The 22,341-nt window shown below is 38.1% G+C and overlaps 1 protein-coding gene and 1 long non-coding RNA gene across 4 annotated transcripts in view; one reads left to right on the forward strand and one right to left on the reverse strand.

The window, feature by feature from the left end:
* Positions 1–22,341, forward strand: part of LOC139814115 (neurotrimin) — a 278,622-nt gene that overhangs the window by 80,981 nt on the left and 175,300 nt on the right. The gene's annotated exons all lie outside the window — the stretch shown is intronic.
* LOC139814116 (uncharacterized) overlaps positions 1–22,341 on the reverse strand; it is a 193,316-nt gene that overhangs the window by 12,349 nt on the left and 158,626 nt on the right. The window lies entirely within an intron of this gene.

Genomic DNA, 22,341 nt, shown 5'->3' on the forward strand with positions numbered 1-22,341 from the left:
TACACAAACGCAAAACGGAGTCATCGGTGGGTTTCGCGAGAGAACGTAAAGCGAGCCTCGGGCTCTCCCGGAAAAATGCTAAACCTCGCCCACGTGAATGGGGTTACGTGCGAACGCGTATCTCGGCGCAGGAGCGCGGTTAAGATCGTTTATAAGAGAATTCTGATATATATGTTGTGCAAAAGAAATTTCCCATTTGTATGCCCACACGCATCCGATGTTAAAGCGATCTTGCGCGCTGCCGATCGCTACATGTATGTCGAGACATCGATCGGACAAAGTAACAGTTGTATCAAAATTACATCGTAGGATCGAAAAGTCTCCGATAATTATAACATCCTAATTACAATTATTAACTATTTCCCATATTTTTGTTCGTGATTCTTTTTGATTATTTTTTAAAATGCATTTTGTAGATTTAGGCTTAATCCTAAAATCAATATTAAACGTATATTTGGCAGTTTTACAGTCAAATATTATTCATTTTTCATAAAACAATTTAATTTTGCTCTTCGTTAACGCTCGCGGAAGCCGTGTTACATTTATTTAAATACATTTATTTTAATTTTTCAGTAAGCTTTTTTAGCTTTGTAATTACGCTTTTGAAATTGGTACGCGCTATAATTGATACAGGATTTGCACAATTATTTGCTGGCTTTGTTAGAGCGTTACGACAAATTTATCATAAACGAGCACGTTCCTATCTACTATTTTTGTATATCGGCCATCATGTATAACCGAGATATCGTCGTGAACGCACGAATATCATTTAGTTTGCACGGAGGCGTATCATCGCGAGGTCGGTTTCGATATTTCATCCACATTTCTGCTCGCACGATAGTCTAGCGAACGCCGTTCGCTCCCATTTCAATATTTTTCTCAAAGCCGCACCGGCTCCAATTTATCGTCTCGACGATGTGTGAGCTCCATTGAGGTGTTTTTCGTCGGCTGGTATTTTTTTGCCGACTGGCACAGTTTTTTGCGAAAGTCTAGATTATATTCGGAGTGTGCGCGGTTGACACAGAGTTACTCTGGTTATCTATGACAGAGATATTACATCATTAAAGACTATCGGTTTTTCTTTTAACGAGACAAGTAGTAAAGCATATTTTAATATGTAAATAATATATTTATTAATATTTTAATATGTCGTAAAAAGCTTATTTTAATATGTAAATTAAGATCTAATTTCATATTTATATTTACGTTAGTGCTATAAGTGAATTTTGCTGTGAAGATTGCTTAAAGTATACCACGAAATTGATGCGTGCCGTCGCTAACCACTCCCGTCCTACGATAAAAATATCGGCGCATTCTCGAACCTCAGCGCAATATCGCAAATGGGGTCCTTTGGGAGACAAGGAATACTCGCGGTCGTTATATCTTCGTCGTAGTCCGATCCAAGTCGATTCTCTCGTAGAGAGAGACCCGCCAGACGAGTATTCGCGAATAAAGAAAATCGTATGATCTGTGAAAGGGGTGCTCGAGAGGAAGCGGCGATGGCTTGATCGCGAACTATCTTTCTCCGGCGATAAGACGAAGCGATCTTATCTCTCTGGTAACTTCACCACGGGTATTTCTGGTCGATCGGCGGAGGAGCGTCGTTGACGTTGCCGCTGTGGCCGCATCCGGTATCTGCGACTTATCTCGACGATTTCCTTTATTCCCGCTCCGCCCATTCGCGTCCCACGTCCCATACTCCCACACCCGAATCTTCCTGCAGGAGCGAGGAATATCACCACGGTGCAGTTACTCAAAAGTATCCTCGAGGACGACGGTTCTTGAGAACATTTGGACCTGTCCTTATGCCGGAGCTACTTTGACGTCTTGGCGAAGGCCAGAGAAACATTAAGGTGGGAAACTATTCGGTTCACGCATTCGTTCAATTCGTTGCGTTACAACTGAAATATCGCAGCGTATTACAAATGAACTTGCAGCTTTAACACTCCGCTGGTCGGAAATGAACGGGTCGGGTTAGAGGAAGCGGGGGATTTTAGGTAGGAGGCCAAGGATGAAAAAAAGCAGAATCGGACGAGAGGACAGTCACAAATTGAACTGAAATCCCTTGGGCATGACGAATATGTGGATGGGAGATGAGTACCATACTAGGTTTGTTCGGCGGCTCGATCGAGTTTCAGAATAACGGAACACGAAAAAAGAAGATAAGGAGTACAACGGCTTTCCTTCGAGAGCCAGAAATATTCGATAAATGAGAGCTCGATGAAGTCGTCGGACGATCGATAGCTTCTATCGATATTATAAGTTGTTCAAGATGATATTTATATAGAATCATCGATATCTATTTAATCCCCGAATCATATGTTATGATGTAATTACCGTTTCTTTCTCCAATGGCAGCGTTTATTCTTTGAAGAAAAAATAGCGATAGCACGACGATTTATATTTTACGGAGCAGCAATCTGTATTATCCATTTCGGCCGTAATAACACTTAATTCGCACCGCTGTAAAATAATTTGGGATCCAAGCCAAGATTTTTGTCAGCACTTGTGCGGGCACATCGCCATCGCCGAGAAGGATATACGCCGTAATTTGCTTCGTATTATCCCCAGAGGCGAGGCTAAAAGCTGCCGCAGTTATACGATAAGGAAGTTCGCGCAGTGTCGATTTAACGAGTTCATTTAGCGAGGAAACTCAGCAGGCTGATGTTCATGTGTACAAGCGGCCCACTTGTACTGAGAATGTTAATGTTGACAATCGTACTTACCCTGAAAGTTCCGTCTTACGGAAATGCAGCGAAAACTGGTAAATAACGATGTTCTTGTTTTACTTGGCGACACTTCCGAAGAAAATGTACAATATAATCATTTGTACGCAATGAGATATAAATGCATTTATTTAAACTTACGAGACCGGGATGAGGTAGCGCGACGGGACGAGACGGGACAAACAATTTTATGCGAGCGGTGCTTGCACATTAATCAACGGTTTGTTTTTCTATAAATGGAGAAAAAGCGCGGCCCCATTTCTCCTCGTATTCGTTTAAAAACCGAGGTTATTGATCAAATCGCACACGCGGTTTTATTTCGACATGTATCTCACTACACTACGTATTAATTAATCAATCGGGTCGGACTGGTCGGAGTGGAAAGAACAGGGCAGCAAGCCATCACAGGGAAAAATCTTATTTAATTAGTTGATGAAACGACCCAGAAACCCGTCAAACCGAACAACTTACTCTACGAAATTTATTTCATAATACGGCGCCGCGATTCAACAATAGAAGAACGAGCGAGACGCAGCGGAGTTTCATTATTGTCAGTTTAATTAAATAAAGCAGCTGTTCGCGGAGCTACGCAGCAAGTCCATTCAATTCAAACCTTGCTATTCTTTTCGCTTGCACGTGACGGTTTCATAAATCTCGAAAGACAAAGAGAGTATATATATATTCTCTATGAGAAACGCGTCAATTCCAGTACGGCTTTCCTCTATCATCTTTGCATCTATTTTCGGATCGTAAATTTCGCAATTCGACGTTACGCTTTGCGTTGCTAATTACGGGATACGGATCGTGTTGTAAGCGCGCGGTGTTGCCTGTAGAATATACAGGATGCGCCATGTCGGGAACATCGATTCCAACCGACAGGGAACTTCATCCGGTCCGCGAGCAATTTCGAAACGTCGAAACTTCGTAACGGCGATATTTAACACTTTGCACCGACAGTGCAAGTTCTGCGACCCCCTATTCGGCCATGTTAACATGAATTACGATAACATTCACGTGGCCACGTCAAGAACGATTAAGCTTCGTTGCAAAGCAAAAGTTTCGTGCGAATTTTTGTAAAAAATTTTGGGGAAAGAGAAAGGATTGGATCGAATTCAATTCAGAATTTACAAAAATATGCCATTTATATTTATATAACATGAGGCAAATTTTATCGAACAATTCTGCAATTATTTATATGAAATTTTATTTACAATTTTAAAATAAATATCCGATAAATAGATGGTCGTTATATACACAAATCAATCAAGGTTAATTCTCATCTGTTAAATTTTTGCTATGTAAATGTGAAAAGTACGCATCGTTAACTCTTCGAATGTACAGAAGCGTCGGCGTCGGCGCGCGCGCACAGTGGGGCGAATCTATCAAAAACCGGATATTGGACGAAAAAATGAAAAACGTATAATTCAAATTTTGACGAGATTTTATGTTAATATATATCCTAAACTATAAATAAATGTACTTATAATTGATTTTATCCCTTGTTCTTTCCTCAAAATGATCTGATAAAGTATGACATTTTCGTGAATACTGAAATTCTAGTAATTCGATAGGTTACTTTCTAAAGACTCTGCCGAAAGCCTAACTGCGAATATGAGTTAAATGCCTATCAGAACTTATTTATTAGGGTTCAAAAAATATATTTATTTTAGTTTTATGTCATTTGAGTACTATTATATATTAATAAATATACACGACATATTCGACTATTAAAAAATTCTTACTTCAATATTCAAACAGGAAAAAAGTTTGTGGATTAGAATGGATTAAGGTTTGCTCTGCGCCATTTGATAGGGCAAAGTGTCTAGTTTTTGGACATATAAGGTTGTTTATCCGTATACGTCCGGCGTTTATGAGAAAATTGACGTCGAAGTTCACTCGACATGGTCGAACGTCGTCCACGAATAGCTCAGTGGACGCCGTTCGATCATGTCGAGTGAATATGGATGTCTATTTTCTCATAAAAGAAAGACGAAGGGGGATATATAATTTGTTTAAATATTGCTATTTTGTAATGATTAATTACATCCATATTTTATAACAATTAATTATGTCAATTAATATAATAGCGATGAGTCGAGGCTCTATTGGAAATCCAATCGTAGGGAAAGCGGGCTAATTAAGAGCCGTTTGCTGTTGACAATGCAAAAGTTTTGTTAAAAATATTATTAAAAATATTGTTCTCCTCGAGGAGGGAGGGGAGGAGAGAGGAAGGTGGGGAGGAGAGGGGAGGGGAGAAGGAGGAAATAAAAACAGCGGAGATAAGAACTTTTCGTCAGTCTTTCTCGATCAGTAGTCGATTAAAGACTTTTTGATTTTGAAAGTTTTGCTTTACACAATTCACTTTGCGTCCTTTTCAGGATACAGTGAAAAATATATAGAATATATAAAATATATAGAAGATTATACTTTAACACGCTCGTAAAATGGAAAATTTCCGAACGAATCGTCAACTTTTTAATTGTATGCGTGCAAATAATCTGGATTTATCAAATTATCAGGCTTTAATAAGTCACATAACATCATGTATTAATACTGAATTATCCAAAGTTGCGTTGGAAGCATTGAAAAGAAAAATCATGATTTTCACGAAGAATTTGAAGTTAAAATTGGTAGCTAGCTCGTACAGTTACAACACAGTTATTACAAAGCATGAAAGTTGGTTAAATTGTGAATTCTATTTTCCGAACGAAGTACTGAATTTAATTCCTACTTCTTCACGATACAGACTGCCTTCAGAACAAAAGCAGGTCTCTTGATAGACTTCGTGAAACAAGGAAAAGGTACATCCAATGATGGCAACACGGCCAGAAAATTTTTTGCTAATCCAGAATTATCAGCTGCCATTACAGGTTTAGATAAGAATTTAATAACTAGATTTGGAGTTTTGTTGCAAGTAATCGCTAGCGGTAATAGGATTAACGTGTTGGAATTCGAATCCTATGCTTTTAGAACTGCCGAATTATTTGTATCATTATACCCATGGTACTACATGCCAGTCTCAGTTCACAAATTATTGATTCATGGCAGTGATATTATTAAAAATGCTATCGTACCAATAGGACAATTATCTGAAGATGCTCTGGAAGCAAACCATAAATATTTTAGAAAATATAGAGAAAATCATTCGCGAAAAATGTCGCGAATACAAAATAATGAAGATATTTTTAATAATTTGATAATTGCTTCAGATCCAACAATATCTAATTTGCGAAAAATTATGGGACATAAAAAGAAAGAATTAACTGAAGATGCAAAATGTTTATTTATATTTCAGCGATAATGATGTAGATGATGATTAAGTAAAAGAATAGATGTGAGAAGCAAGAAAAACAGTTCCTTTTTTATTATAAAACTCACAACTAAAACATCAGGGTACGGAGCAGTAAGGAAATATGCGATAATAATTATTCATATTAATTTAATGAAGCACTAAAAAAGTATAAAATAAAAAATTTTTTTAAAAATAGAACCGACTTCAAAAAAAACTAAAAAGTATTTAAAAAATAAAAAAAATTATCTATGCACTTTATGAAAAATTGTTAATTAAATAATTTTGATTTTATACACTAAATGTATAATAATCGTACATTATTTATGTCAAGTTTCAAGTCATTTCATTGAAAAATGTAGAAGTTATAAGCAAATGACCGAAAAATGAGGCGTTCGCCCCACTGTGCGCGGTGTCGGCGTCGTTACATGTAAATGCGCGAAAAGAAATATACCGCGCTTCCTTTATGCGGTTAACGCTTTCTCGTTCTTTCGACGGAGATTTTTCTCTTCCGCTCGATAAACTGCGGCAGGGGAGATGCCTAATAATTATAAATTATAAGTATTTATGGTCCATAGAATATAGTTACCCATAATGGTGGTGTGAATTTGCGGCAATTACTGACTACCGACTAGTTTAAAACATGACTATGCCAGATGTAGATGTTCTTTGTGCTTATATTCTCACGGTTTCAGCTTTCTTTTTATAAATGTGCTTCTATATAATGCAAATAGTTACAAGGAATGCTTTTATTAAGATGAATATAATTGGAGATAAAAAATTAACGAAAAATTACAAATATAAGTATACAATAATCTAAATTTGCATTCGCCTTTTGTTCTTATTTTACTCAATCAAGAAAATATTCTTTTTAGTTATATATAATGATTTTAAGATGTAACGCTTTTTATTAGATGAGTCTTTCTCGCGAAGCTATCTTTTTTGAACTACAAATTCTTCGACCCCAATTCCTTATCGGTTTTCTTTTAGTAAGAATATCTTAGTTTTATATATAACAGTTTTTGCATAGATTTCTGTAACTAAGCTTTAAAATAAAATTTTATTAATGTAAAGTTTATTTAAAAAATATAATTTTATCTTTTTCCTAATTTTTTCTGTGAAGCTTAGTTTTGAAAAAATCCTTTATTTTCAATTGCTTATAGTACAATACAAAAACTGTCAGTGTCTTAACATGCTTATAAACAGTCAAAAAAAGATCTAAAAAGAATTCGTAGTTAAAAGAACCACTTTGTTATAGAGGAATACCGTACTTATATATGTATCGCATTCAATCCTGACACGTGCAATTTGCAATTCTCAGAAAGCACAATCGTCAATTATTCCACTATTGTTTGTGGTTGTATTTCGAGGTAGATTCCGCTGACGCGATTTTTATCCGTGTCGGTTGAATTGCAGGTTTTACGTAAATTTGTATTAGCCAGAAGATTCTCGAGACTTATTCTTCCTCTCGCCTTTAATGCGACATTAATGTCGCGCCGCATTGTGGTAGTTTGAAATTACAACGGCGAAATATCTCCTGAATGCCAAATAATAGCAGCAGTGGGTATTCCCCGGTATTTTTGTTACGAAGTGTAAGCTAACGATTTAAAATTTAAACAAATCTGTTTAAAATCTGTGTATAATCTTGAAACGTACTTGTCACTATTCACATTTCAATTAATTTATATATGTATCTCTTTTCGATGCTGCACAAATGGGGAATTTATTCTACGACTTATCGCGCAATTTTGCAAAAATTCACAAGAAATTCCAAAAAATGTTCTCTTTCTCACTCTCTCGGTTTTTGCAACAAGCATAACAACCGTTTATGACAGATAATAGAGCAGCGATAAAGGTATCGACATAGTATTACAAAATTTTATGTATCGCGACCTTTTTCGTCCTAAAATCATCTGTGAACGCATCGTCTTTTGCTGTATAGCACGCACGCACAAAGTGTGTGACGCGAATCGATCTGCGCCAGGTTTTGACGTCAGACCGGAGGATCGGGCCGGAGCGGAGGTTCGATAAATCGTCGTCCATTGTATAGTGCAATGGATCTGGGACGATTGTTCGTTCTTGGCGCCGGCACATAGAATCTGTTATGGGGTCATTATTCTTTTCATTGCTTCTGATCATTCCACCTATGTCCTACATTGTGCAAACTACGTATTACAAGATAACAAGTATGTTGAAGTATTAATCGCAGAAGTAGGTAAATGATCAAGATTTTATGGTTTTGAAGTTTAACTGCATGAACAACGGTATGGCATTTCATATTAACTAATTTTTTATTACAAATATATAGCCGTAGTGAGAATAGTGTGTATAATTTCTTTAAATACTGTAGCGATTATTTCTTACGATTACTAAAAATATATTTCTTCGCAGTGATCTAAACTATTAGAAAGCGTTTATTCTATTTTATTATCGATTTCCATGTTAATGCTCTTTTAATAAGCATTAGAAGAGCTATATATTCATTTACGTTCAACTCATTATATTGTTATTATAGGAACAAGTATCGAATATCAGAGTGCACAGTTGCGTAAATCTTTTTCTTTTCATCTTCTTATTGCAATGGGGTACCCGCAATTGGTTTTCTCTTCCTTTTGTTCGAAGCATTTGTCGCCTTCTGAATATAAAAGCCCAAGTTTCGAGCTATTGGCCACCAGATTGAGCGGAAAATATCTGGCTTACGAGGTTGCTCACCCCCGACTACTTGCCTGGTCAACCCTTTACACTATTTCTTTCTCTGTGCCTCTTATAGCTTTCTTTGTAGAGGCGTGTATATCGGGTGTCTTAGTAATCTTATAATTTTTAATAAGCTTTTTGAAATTAATTAAATAATTACTTGAACTGGATCTACTTCTTTAAATTTTTGCATTAAAAATCTTAATAATTAATTTTGATTTTATATTCTCTTGAGATAAAATAAAATTTATATAAATTTAATTTAATAAAAAGATTGTTTTATTTTTACTAGTCATATTTTTAAGAATTAATTTAGGTAAATTTTGTAATTTGTATAATTATTTGCTATTTTAAAAAAAATTTTAAGATTTGCCGACAGAGTTAAAAAAAATTGTTATAATACATGGTTTTTTCTACATTTAAATAATAAGACAAACTTGGAACATCTTATATGTGTATATGTATATCTCTCTAACGGTTCTCGGCAGCATAGGAGAAAAGCCGATCGTCCGCCTTTGTTCGCAGATTTTTTTTCTCGCAAGGACTTCGTCCAATTAAAGGGAGAGTGTGCCCCTTGATGTCGAAGTATGCTCGTTTGTCGGAACACAAGGGCGTCCGTGTCTTTGGTGATTCGCGGTTGAAGGAACAGCCAATTTCTCGAAATCGTACTTGGCTTGCGACGCGATTGCTAAAGCGAATTCCTTTATTCAGATGTTCGCGCATGCTTCTCTGTAGCGTAGAAAACGCTACAACAATTATATAATCCTTTTGCAATGAAGAGCGATAAAAAACAACTTTCTAGGACAATTATTTTTTAAAATAAAAGTTTTTTCAACATTTTTGTGTATTGTCTATATGAAAATAAATTATGAGAATTTTAGATTTTGAATGAAAAATTTGAAAGAATTAAAATAATTAATTACCAAGGTATAGAATTAATGAATTAATGAATCTCAAAATCAGTCGAACGCACGATGTGCATCGATCTCGTTCGCGTCATATATCGAAAGTTATCAAAGGCAAGTTATATCAAAGTTAAACGCGAATGCAGCCAAGCTAGATGTTTTTACGGTTCTATAAATTCCCACCGAACAGTTGGAATTGTTATCGCGAGAAAAATATTTTGGCGACCCAAAAGTTTTCTCCTCGATAAAATTGACCAGTGTTTTATCGATTGGATATGTGCTCCATGATTATATTTCGTTCATATTCAAATAAGGCAGTACAAAATAGTCAGGTCATACTAGAAAAATTTAATTATCATTCGATAGTATTAAAACATATTAATTATTTTAGGTAGTATTAATTATTTTTAATATTAATATTTCCATCTACGTTTGTTAACAATTAAAATTTCGCAAACATCGATATCTTTTGTTGCAAATCGAAAGATTAAACGCGCAAACGATTGGATTCGATTGACTCGGCCAGTTAATGTTGGCCATTTAGCTTCATATTACGCCGGAAAATGTTCCGATAGATACGTAGGGACGAAAGCGTGACTCGTGGATGTAACGTGAATCGATGAAGAGAATAGATAAGTTCTCAATGATCGAGTCTAGGTCCATCGCTTTCCCATCCAGAAAGAGTCATCCCCACGGCAGTTCTCCATCGCATCGCACCAATCGTGATCGAAAACGCATCGCACTCGTTCATCCGACTCGCATTTCGCGCGACGAGCGAACCTGAGGCATCCGACGGATGTTTACGGCGAGAATAAAGTCGACGACGTATGTAATTCGACTCCTATTTCGTTATACTGCTTTAGAGAGAGACGATGCGAGCGAGCGCGGTACGACGTAATTCGGCGATACCGGATCACGACGCTCTCGTTTTTCAAAGCCGACGGTTTTGTCCGTCCGCTGTTGGTGCAAGGAATCATCACCGCGAAATGATCGATGAATCCATGGTGAGAATGCGAATGGCCAGTTATACAACCGCTACGGGCCCAGGTCCCTACATACCTCGTTAATACTAGGTATTACATGGCTTTTTAGGTATCACCGATATGAAATAGACCAAGCACGAGTGACGAGGAATTTTTATTTTATTTGAATGCAGTTTTATATGCTTGTTATGTTATGAGAAGTGACGTATATAATCAAACATCTATATTTTACCGCTATTTTTTAACAAATAATACAGAACTTTCTAGTTTTCACCGATATAAAATGGATGAGACAAACGACCGACGTGGAAAAGCTTAAAAGATTAGTTTTGAAAGTAGGTTATTAAATACAACAGTTAGAAAAAGTTTTTTTGTAGACTTGTATTATGAAAACTGGTATATGTCACACAAATATGTATATTTTTATTCAATTTGTTGTATATTTTCTAGTGATTGATATATCGACTTGTGCTTAATGCTATCATAACAATTTCATAATGCACCGCTACACCAATCTCTTATTCGTGAACCGTAGCTGCTGCAAATGTCTCGCGCTCTATTCATTATCCAAAATCTTATACGCGACTAACATGACGGGATTACAGTAAGACATAGTCGCGTGAGAAGCCGGAACGCTTTCCTCCCACACGGTCTTTGTCCCGTTTTCTCTTTACCCCGGAATCAAGCTGGTCGACGGGCGCTAATGAACGTTAACCATGAATAATTAGATACGGCAGCGCTAATTGCCCATTATTAATCATCGCCGCGCAATCGCCAGGATCAAACATTGATCGCGACGATTGCGCTTCCGCCCGTTACGCGGGATTTGAATTCGGTTCAATTATAACGAAGGCCATCCAGCGCGGCTTCCGGGCCCGCGCAAAGACGAGCTTAACCGCATTTCGACCGGAAGGCCGCGGCCGTGCGCGTGAGCGACCGTACGTACCATGTGAGCCTGAGGGCGGAAAACGTGAATAATTTATTCGCAAGGAATCGGAACAGCTGCGGCTACACTGACGATGGTAACGACGACGACGACGACGACGACGACGGCAGCGGTGGCTCCGGTTGCCTCGTCCTTGCTCGCGGCAATCGCGCCAATGGTTCCACCGTTCGCCGGGCGTGTACCATCGATTTCGGCTATTTATGCCGGGATATAGCGGTTCAACTAATATTGCGCGGTCCGCTGTTGCGATATGGAAAAAAAAGCAACCGACCGAGCGAACGCGAAACCGAACCGGCACTTTCATTCATGAAACTTTAATGCCAGATTTCCTCGCGCGCACTGGATTAACTCGTTCCACCTTCGCCGACTCCGATATCCTTGCCGCAATATCGGATATACACGGCTGACGTGTCTACGACAACACATCTCGCTTCTGACAACGATTAATTATTGCGCTATCGGCTATGGTTATCGAGCGTCGTACCTTTCTTCAAAAGTGATTTGAGAAATACTTGTACGAATTATCTGATAAATAATATTAATTTTTTAATATCGTTTTTTTAATTTAGAACTAAAAGTTACTGCACGTTAAATACATTATATACACATAAATATATTTAGGAAAAAAATTGTTGCTACACGTTGGTAAAACAAGTAGAATAATCCATTTCAGATTCGGACAAAGACTGAATAAAAAGCGAATAAACACGAATGAATGAACTTGTTTCGATAAATTACGAGCACGAAATGAGCCCAAATTGACATCTAAATATTCTATCTTTTGTCGGTATACATCAAAGGAAAGAGATGACTGTTATGTTCGATCATATTTGTCTTAAATATTCATTTGCCTTCATTCATCCTTACTATCTTTGTTTGGATTCATTTAGAGGAATGAGTTTTTATTTATTTGCCGTATCATGTTTAAATACCTTTTGTATCTTTAATTAGCTTATGATGCGGACGGCTCTTATTTTCTTTGGAAAACTTCAAAAGATTGTTTCACGATTGGTTCGATGAACTCACGAAACAAGAATCTCCCCTAGCGTGCGAGTCGATACGCTTTTGCCTTCCGTACGTCGAAGGAGTTTCTGTTCCACAATACTATATTCACCGCTATTATCTCGCACGCGACCGATATTAGGCCACGCCGAGTTTTCCCTCGATTTTCAATATGCACGAGAGCGCATTAAGTGCCGATGAATGTAAGGCACTTTGCCCAAGAGTCGCCAATTTTTTTTCCGAGTAAAACATTTCAAAAGAACAAGAGAGACGGCAATACAGAAACGATTCCGGTAAAGCACTGTATATTTACTAAGCGGAGTACAGCGTAAGATAGTATCTAAGATTGCTACAAGTCCGGAAAACCGGAAAATCAGAGAACTGCGATAAAAATCTCTGGAACTTCGTACTATAGCGAATAAAAGTGAGGCAAGGAATTTCTAAAGTAACATTCGACAGTACTTCCACGGTATGTTAATTACTACACGTTGTGTTAAGAAAAAAGTTTATGAAAAATTTAGTAATAGAAGCTAAGAAAAGAATTCATATACAATGAATATTATATTTGGTAAAGGGATATTATCATTGGCTCTGATGCCCTCATGAGAGTGATTGTTTTCGAAAACGATCGCCGCGGTTGCTTCGTAGAGATGCAAACTGCCTCAAGCGTCGAATACTTTTGACACCCTATACAATAAGCGGATGCATCGAACGCAGCGTTGCACCGGCAAGTGAAGCGATCGGAATGTAATTCAGCGCGAGAGCGAAAGCGTAAGCTTCGTCTGGTATTCACGATACTTTGACCTGGGCGCTTTTCGCGTCGAAAATATCCGACGTATTTTGTCGCTGGGCCATCGCAGAGATCTGGATTGGCTCTAATGCCTCTGTAATACCGGCCATCGCTTTTTACGGGTCGCTCCGGCGACACGAGTCCCCTGTATTTTATTTTGTCGAGGTTTTTATCGTGCCCGGAGGGAAGCTGACATTAAACCTTTCTGACTAAAAAAAGACTTAAAATCTCATTTTTGAGAAATCGCTTGTGAGCTTTTTTCTTTCCTTTTTTTTTTAATTTGAAATGTAGTACTTGTTAATAATGTGCTTGATAGCATACCTTCAGTAGTCCATAACAAGATCAAAAGGGAATAATTGAGATCATCGGATAACTAAAGATATAAATTTTTTATGTATATTTGCATTGGTCACAAATAATTATCCTAAAATCATTAAAAGTGCTGAATATTCACATTTAATAGCAGTTATTAAAAATGACAATTATCAAATTATCATTGAAAGTTATTGCACAATTCCATTTATCAGATGCTTTAATCAATCCATTTGATTCTGACCATTTCACGAGTACCTAGCATTGGAAAAATGATTTGATTCGTAAACTTATATCTCGCTGAGATGCCAAATGTAATATAACTTTGGGAACTATTATTTGGGCTTGACCAGAGAAGTACGGCAAGAAAAAAGAAACTATCACTTGTTACGTCTGCAATCTCTAGGATGAGCGAAGGATTTACAATTTATCGTTAGTGTGATTGTAGGAGACCGTTTCGCGGGTCTTCAATTCATCCTTAATCGCGTATATTTCAACAAAAGAAGCACCGTGTAGTCGTCGACTCGAATCCGTTATGCGATAATAAAAGTCATTTACACTTTGATACGAGCTGATGCTCGCAGGTATGACGACGTGAAGTGTATTCTTTTCAGAAAAAGATATTGCACGATCAAGAATGATGTTTCCGACCGCTCTTCTTCTTATGTACGAGCCGTTAGGTCAATTTAGAAAGACTTTATTTGAACAAAAGTATCATTACGTATACAAAGAAATTGGTTTTAATAAGAATTGAGCAGTTCATCTACAATTTATCATTAACAGTTGAGCTACCGACTACCGTAAAAAATTTAATTCTTTTTTTGATTTTCAATAAAGTTAACTATGATGCTAGTTGAAGCTGAAATTGAAAATGTTGAAAAAGTTAAAGTTGAATGTTAAAGAATTATGGGAAAAAAGAAGATCGAATGAAATTTTCTTTAAGGAGAACTAGATTTTAAATTGTTTAAAGAATCTATAAATGAAGGAAAGTGCGAAGATCCCGCTGTATGTTTCGTATGTCTGCCTCGTTGGCTGCATCGCGAGAAAATTCCCGATAGTCTTCCCGTTGAAAAGAGAGACCGCAGTCCATTTTCGATGTTTCATATCTCCTACGGGGCACGAGTAAAACGAAGAAACAGTGGGCGGACTCGACGCGAGTCGACTGATCCTATCAAAAAATTGCTTCGCTACTGGCGCCCGAATGTCTCGAGTGTTCCTCGTACCCTCTGCTGATGGTAACACGCTCCAATATCCTCTGTGTGTACTGTTCCCTCACGATCAATGGCTTTTCTTCGTTTCTTCTTTTTTCTATCTTTTCCTTCACATCTTCTCTCTGAGAATAGTTTTCGCTAATTAGTTTTCGCCCGACCATCATATCTGCTAACACTGATGTATATTCTGGAAAGAACCAACTGCGTGTCCTTCGCTTTTTAATGAATAATTGTTTATAGATAAATCAGTCTTAATAAGAACGAGATAAAATATAACAGGGCATCACATTCGCCAAGCTTTAGCACTATAATGAATCACAGTTTCTTTTAAAGTTTACAGTTTTTTATCGATAAATAATTACATAAAGAAATACACGCGTGAGAGAAGGAAACCAAATTAATCCAATGAAATAGATCCATTTTTAAATAAGTTATCGATTATCGTTTATCGTACTAGTACATCCATCATTTTTTGTGATTAGCGACATTTTTGAACTTATTACTAAAAAATTACATCCGAGCAGGCTACGAAGCTAAGTCCTGGCATGTCTCATTACGACCGCTTTGCTGAACGTGCAGCGCCGCCGCCATGATTTTTTATCGCGCAGATGGAGGTCGCAAGCTCGTCGCCGGTGTAAGCCGCGTAACAACAAGTCACTCCGTCGGGCAGACAATTCAATCTTGGCGAATTGGCGGCACAAGGAGGTGCAGCTACCCACGAAGAGAGCATTATTTTTCGTCCTCCACCTGTTCCTTCTCCTGGCTGAAATTCGTCCGGGAACGCCAGAGATAGTAACAAACCACCTCTCCGCGTTGACGTCCACCGTGGAAAAAAGCTGCCATAACTTGGCGTGGAACTTCCGGGCATCTCAGACATTTTCACTTGTTCCTCCACCAAGCTGAAAACTTCTGTCACCAGGAACGTTGCTCCGCTCGCGCTTTTCGAACCGGCAAAATTTCATTCCATCCTCGTCGAGAATAACGCCTCGCGCGGTTGCGAAAAACGCTTTTGCAAGAAGTGTCATCTTCAAAGTACGAATCCGCTTGCGAGTATCTTGCGACACATTCTGATTATCCCGCACTGGATTTTATATTTTTATCTCCTTTTTTTTCAGTCGAGAAACTTCATTTTGAGATAAAAAATCCGCAATGAGAAATGTCTCCCTCTTTTTCTCTTTCTCATACTTGTTAAGAAAAATCAAACCGTTGGATGAAGGTAAAAGCGCTCGACGCGACGGGACCCGGTAAATTATAAGATCTCTTCAAAGTGATATTGCCTCGTCCCCTATTTAATTCAAACTAGAAGCATACGGCGTAATCTCGAGACGTGTAAGCGTGCAATAAATCCATCTCAGACATTCGAAATGTTTTCGGAAATGTTCGCCAGTGCATCTCGTTAAGCAGATTCGTCTCCGCACACGTGGATTTTCCGCGACCAATCCATTTTCATTCGTGCCCCATGCGCGCTCGACGGAGGACATTCTTATCTCGGGTACAAGAGATATCGACACGGCGTGTCTCTGTCCGCGACATCGTTCGCCTCTCGTAATTCTTCCAAAAGCTTTCCCTTCCATTTCCCTCGGTGGGTAACCTATCTCCCCGATTTGTCAGTAAGAGACGGGAGAGAGATCGCGGTGCGCTCAGCGACAGCCTTAGAATTCCCTTTTCTTCCTGCCGTCCTTGCGAGTTACGTTACCACAATTGACGCAGTTAAACAAGAAATCATCGGGTCAATTTTCTGATTTTAGCTAACATTGACAATTCTTTTCAGAGACGTAAAAAACTCTACAAGCTCTCAATATAAGATGTGTATATTGCAACGTAGGGATCAGATAATATCTATTATAAAACTTTATCTTACAATTAGTCCAATTTATATAACTAACTATATTAATATGAATCAGAAATACTTGCTTTATGTCTTCTTGGCAATCAATGCAACTAATTATAAGTCGGACTCGGATTCAGCTGAAATCGATTGGTCGTCCTTATTTTGTATAATACAACGCTTCACTGGGGCTCGTACAACTAACATATTCTGACGCATTAATATTACAGTCACGAAAAAGGACAATGACCGACTCAACCGTTCGATCCACCAACAGACTTTTGCTTGCGTTTAATAATTAAATCATGTAGATTCAATCGATATGGACAGACACGCAGTTACAGTTTTATTCGATTGACGGAATAAAGTTTATCGTGTGTCGCTTTGTCACTAGTGCCTAAGTAGATTAAACATTAAACTGCCAACTACCAGAGGTCTTTCGGCAACGCGCGGCCCAATATCAAGTGTCACGCGTCTGATTAAAACTTTCTTGAGCCTATATACGTATAGCACCGGCAGGCAGGTACTTTCACATATTCATGAAGTTTCAAGTCGAACTCAGTTCTAGGATATTTCTAGCCTCCGCCCATGGTTTGTATGCAAACGCCGACCGCTCGCGGCCGACGAACTTGTTCCCGTGAAAAATCATCAGGTTCCGCGGACGGATCGCAGAGCGACCTATTTCAGGCGCGCATGGTCACTCCGATGCAAATTGCCTTAACCCGCTTAAAAGCACGTTATTGGCACTGGGTGTCGTCAGTGTCAGAGCCCGTAGGGCAATCACGCTGCCAAATGTATGCAACGAGACACACCTGAAAGCGATACAAATCTATAATTGCGACAGCGCACGTCTTTTCGTCTTGATAGGCGAGTAAAAAACTATAATAATTTCAACTTTGTTCCTTTATGTCGCAAGAATCACGTTTGACGATGAAAAAAATCCCTTCGCAACGACATAAAAGACGAGAGAAATATTGTTTATGTCGTCGAGTAAATAACATCGTATATATCGTACAACGTATCGTAATTAGTTACTCAATAATATATATTAGCGTAATGGTCTATTTCGTCCAATATTGTTTTCATTATCAATAGTGCTTTTGTCTTGAAATATTTCCTCAATTTGATGTGCTGCGGTAATGCAAACACGATTTTGGCGAGTAACTGTATATTATACGAAAATAGACAATAATATCACAAATTTTGATCACCTAATAATAGTATAAAGAATAGTATAGCGTGGTTAAATATGCCCAAAGGTATCTCTGGTGTCCATAATTATTGAAAAGATAATCTAGTGGTCATTAGGCATATCCGTATATCACAGATGACATATTAGGTCAATAAAATAACTAATGTTGTAATAATGGGGGGATGAGTATTATCATATATCATCAATAATTACAGATTATCACAAAATTAGTATCATTAATTATTAGTGATCAGGCATCACATTAGTATGAAAATTATCTTGTACATATAATTAACTGAGACGTATAACTAAAATTTCACATATTTAGGTTATGTTAAACATATGGCTAAAAAAAATCATATAATTATAAGATGATTTTTTTCTGAAAGTATTTGAATTAAAATACTCACTTAGCTCGTTATTTTGAAGACAATATGATATACTATCTTGTCACTCCAGTCTTGTTGTAATATAATTTTAATTACACTACACATATATACAACTTTTTCACTTCACATTTTCCATCATTATCACGTATAATTGATAATATATTACTATCATCAATTACCGCATATTGCAATGATGAGATATTTCGCTATTTACGAGATTTCATGACGCTTTAAATTTTAAATTCTTTGCATCTTTATTAATTATTCGCCACCGTTTCTGCTTGCGCGCATAAATATTGTTCAGTTATTGATATATATTTCCTTTGCACAACAGAAATGTCAAATTGTTTATTAGTGACATGTAATTACAGCAAAGTCGATTACATACTCGACATACTGAATTAACAATATTTTTATCGCAATGTTTGTTCATACGCTATATGTAATTAAATAAATTGCATCAATCAAAGTATTGGAAAGATTATCTGTTAATGCAGAAGGTAATGATTTCCGCGAAATGCGGAAAACAAAAGCGAACAATATGGTAGTATAAAAGAAGCAATATATCATTAAGACAAATAGACGTGAAAATAGACGATATGATGTTACAATGAGATATGTTACACAATGCATACGACTCGACATTTTCATGAAAATGCATAAAGTCGGCGTTGAGGGATAGATAATCTCCCGGGGAAGGCTACCGTGTAGTTCGTCGACCAGAAAATAATTCTGAAAAAGCATAATTATACTATGTCAGTTCGTGAAACTTAATCATTTTTTTTTCTTTACCATTCTAAGCGCGCGCGGGTGCTTCAGCAGTGTTTTCTTTCGATAAAGCTCAAGAAAGGACAGAGGAAAGTTGAAGATAAGTGCGAAAACACTTGAGTCTTAACAAAGCTGCCGTTGCCATATGGACTTATCACTGTAATTTTCTAGCCGCGAAAGTATTTGTCGTCTTATCTTATAGTCCAAGGTGATGGTGATCGATAAGCAGCAGTTATTTAGCAGAAAATGCGATCTGTCATCGTCACGTATCGTATCGCGTCAGATCGAAATCGCGTGCGCAACCGTTCGATAATTATCTTTGACTTTTTTCCGACTCTCTCGACAATTTCGCGCACGCGATAAGAATTTAACGCGCGTGATGCTGCAACTTTGTGTATCTGTATCGATTGAAACACGAGCGAGGCGCGTTATGTACCTAACGGCAGCTCATACGCTTTATCTTTTAATTGAATCTTGGCTGTTTACTGTGCCTGATTTATTCGCGTGTACGCGAAAGAATGAAAGCCGAGACGAGTCATCGAGTTTCCAGCAGCCGTCACCGTGATATTTTGCAGTCATCCCCCGGTTGTTTATTCGCGCCGACGACAGCGTATTCTCCACAAATTATTTCGCGGCAGTGTCGCACGCTCGGCACGCTACATTTACGCTACGTTCGTCATCGTGCGTCGAGTAGATTCTCAGCCATCATTCATTTTTAAATACACACGAGCGTTATGTTCATTTATCAAATATATATCCTTTGATCGAAACATCGATGGCCGACCGCGAGCGTAATTTTGATGCCGGGACACGAGCCCACAATAATTTCGTCTTTATCGTTAAATGATGTTCCGTTTGTTGCACGAGGTTGCTTTGTGTACAGCCAGTTTTGTTTAACATGGTCAGCGTGGTTAATTTCATCGAGTATTTTGAGCATCAGCACCACAATATAACAACGGCACGATTGCTCCGTCAAAACTATCACAGATAACAACCCAATTTTCCCCAATTCATTTGCGTTATAACATGCAAAACGTTCTGCGTTTCCCACATCGTTTCCTCTTCCTTTTATTTGCAAATCCGTTAATTAAGTTAAAGTTTAATTCCCGCGATGTAAGCGATTTGAAATCTACGAAATTTCACGAATTAAGGGTTGCTTCAGGACTGCAAATGAAAAGCAAAATATTATTGCTCTCCATTTAATCTCAAATGAATTTTAACACAGCCTTAATTAGTGCGGATTACCAAGTTCTTCTTACGAAAATATTTAAATTCGAACATTGAAAAGCTGTGTGAAAAAAAAGAAGAAAATACGACATCCGATCAAATTTTCCCTGAGAGAAAATTGCCTCGCAGGGTTCGTTAGAGAATAAAGTTTTACTACTATAAGGACTTTGTGGGACACTCTACATAATTTCTAGCGAAGACTCGAAGAGCTTAATTGGCGCGCACGTTTCACGAACGACGCGCCCTTTCGCTGTTATCTACCACACCCCCCACGATTATTCGTGCATATTCGCAAATGCGGCCGTGCCCGCTTCGACAGGTTGCGCAGCGTACACTACGTGTACACTACCATCCAGCAAAACTCACCAACGAAAGTTTTGACAAGCAGGTGGATAGCGCGGCCTAGTTTATTTTCCAGGTATACCACGGGGAATAGACGTTAACTCGTTACACGTTTTCGCTTCGAAACGAACAATACGTCGCGCGTCGGTGACCTGCGATCGTACTGTTGACACGATGCGTCTCCTCGATTCTTCCGAAGGCGTGTTATTTCTTGCAGTATCCGCCGAGAGTGCATCCTTTCGTAGTGTAAACGAAAAGGAACGTATCGGCAAATCTTTCGTCATGTTCGATTCAAGCGGTCCCATCTGGCATTGTCTGTTTCACGATCAAGTGGAAAACCCAGGAATATGATAGAAATATAGGGCGTTGTTTTATTCACATCATGATACGCAAAATGTACATAACGAGAAATATTTAAGATATATTTAAAGATCGGCCAATTTTTTAAAAGTCTATTTATTTCTTACAATAAAAATGTTAATAATAAAACGGTTTAATAGCATGAGTCTCAAAGTCAAAAGTATAAATGTCCAACTTTATTGTATTTCGAGAGTTTTCACTCGCGTTAACGTACCTTTACAGATTGACTATAATTACTCACAGGAAAAGATATTGCGCGTGACAATTGAGTAAATTATAGAGCATAGGATTGATTGCCAAAACGTAGAGTGACGTTGCGAATTGTGACACGTATAAATTTTGCCATTGTCGCGAAAGCTTTCACCGAAGTATATGTTGCGTAGTGTCGTCGAATTACAAAAATGATGCTGCCATTGTGAATTTGTGCAGCCGTGAATATTGTCAGTGTTCCGGAAGCTTTTGAAAGAGGACGCACTATTTCCGATGTACCGAGAGGCATGTCCCGAGATTATGGAGATTGACGGGTGATATTAATTCGGTACATTTTTAGTCACGACACGGCACGACACGACACGACATGACGTGGCATGGCACGATCTCTGAAAGGACCGAAAGTCGCGAGCGAAAAATCGATGCCGAAGTGCGGCAGGATGCGGAGCGCGCGGATCGCGATAGAAGCCACATAATAAAGGAGAAACGACGTCAGAGACGAACTTACGGTACAACTTTCAGATATTTATCAGGACGAACGCGTATCGGCCGGATGCAATCACTTGACTGTAGGAGTTATAGGGCCGTAACTTGCCGTCTTATGCAATTTTGAATTATGCCTCTATTTACGTTCGCGCATTATGTAACCCAGCCGGGCGATATGCTTTATACGCCGCGCGTTTACGATATCACGCTCGCTCGAAGAAAGATTATACTTCGGCTTTGCTACGTACCGGAGATCGCACGCGTAATAGCTTAGCCCCAAAGATTATGCGCTCTTAAAAGCTCGCGATATTTTTCACATCGTCCATTAATCGCCTCGGCGATTTGCACGCGCGCTCGCGCACGTTATCCAACCAAGACTTTCCGAGAGTCTCATGTATGAGGATAAAAGTTCTTTGAAATCAAAGGATATGAATGGATAACATTTTATCTTTCGTTTAATTTCAGATACATTTTACTTCCGTAGAAATTATATTTGTAGTTTAATGCATGTTAAGTATTGAAAAGATGTACTTTGCTAAAACTAACAATAAGTAGATGGATGTGATATGGTTATTTATCATATATTCTGTTTAAAATATCTATTTAATGGCTACTTAGGATAAAAAATTGTGTAAAATACTGTGAAATAAGAGAATTAATCTTAAACAGAATTAATCTTAG

This window comes from Temnothorax longispinosus, chromosome 6 (assembly GCF_030848805.1).
Source record: "Temnothorax longispinosus isolate EJ_2023e chromosome 6, Tlon_JGU_v1, whole genome shotgun sequence".
NCBI lineage: Eukaryota > Metazoa > Arthropoda > Insecta > Hymenoptera > Formicidae > Temnothorax > Temnothorax longispinosus.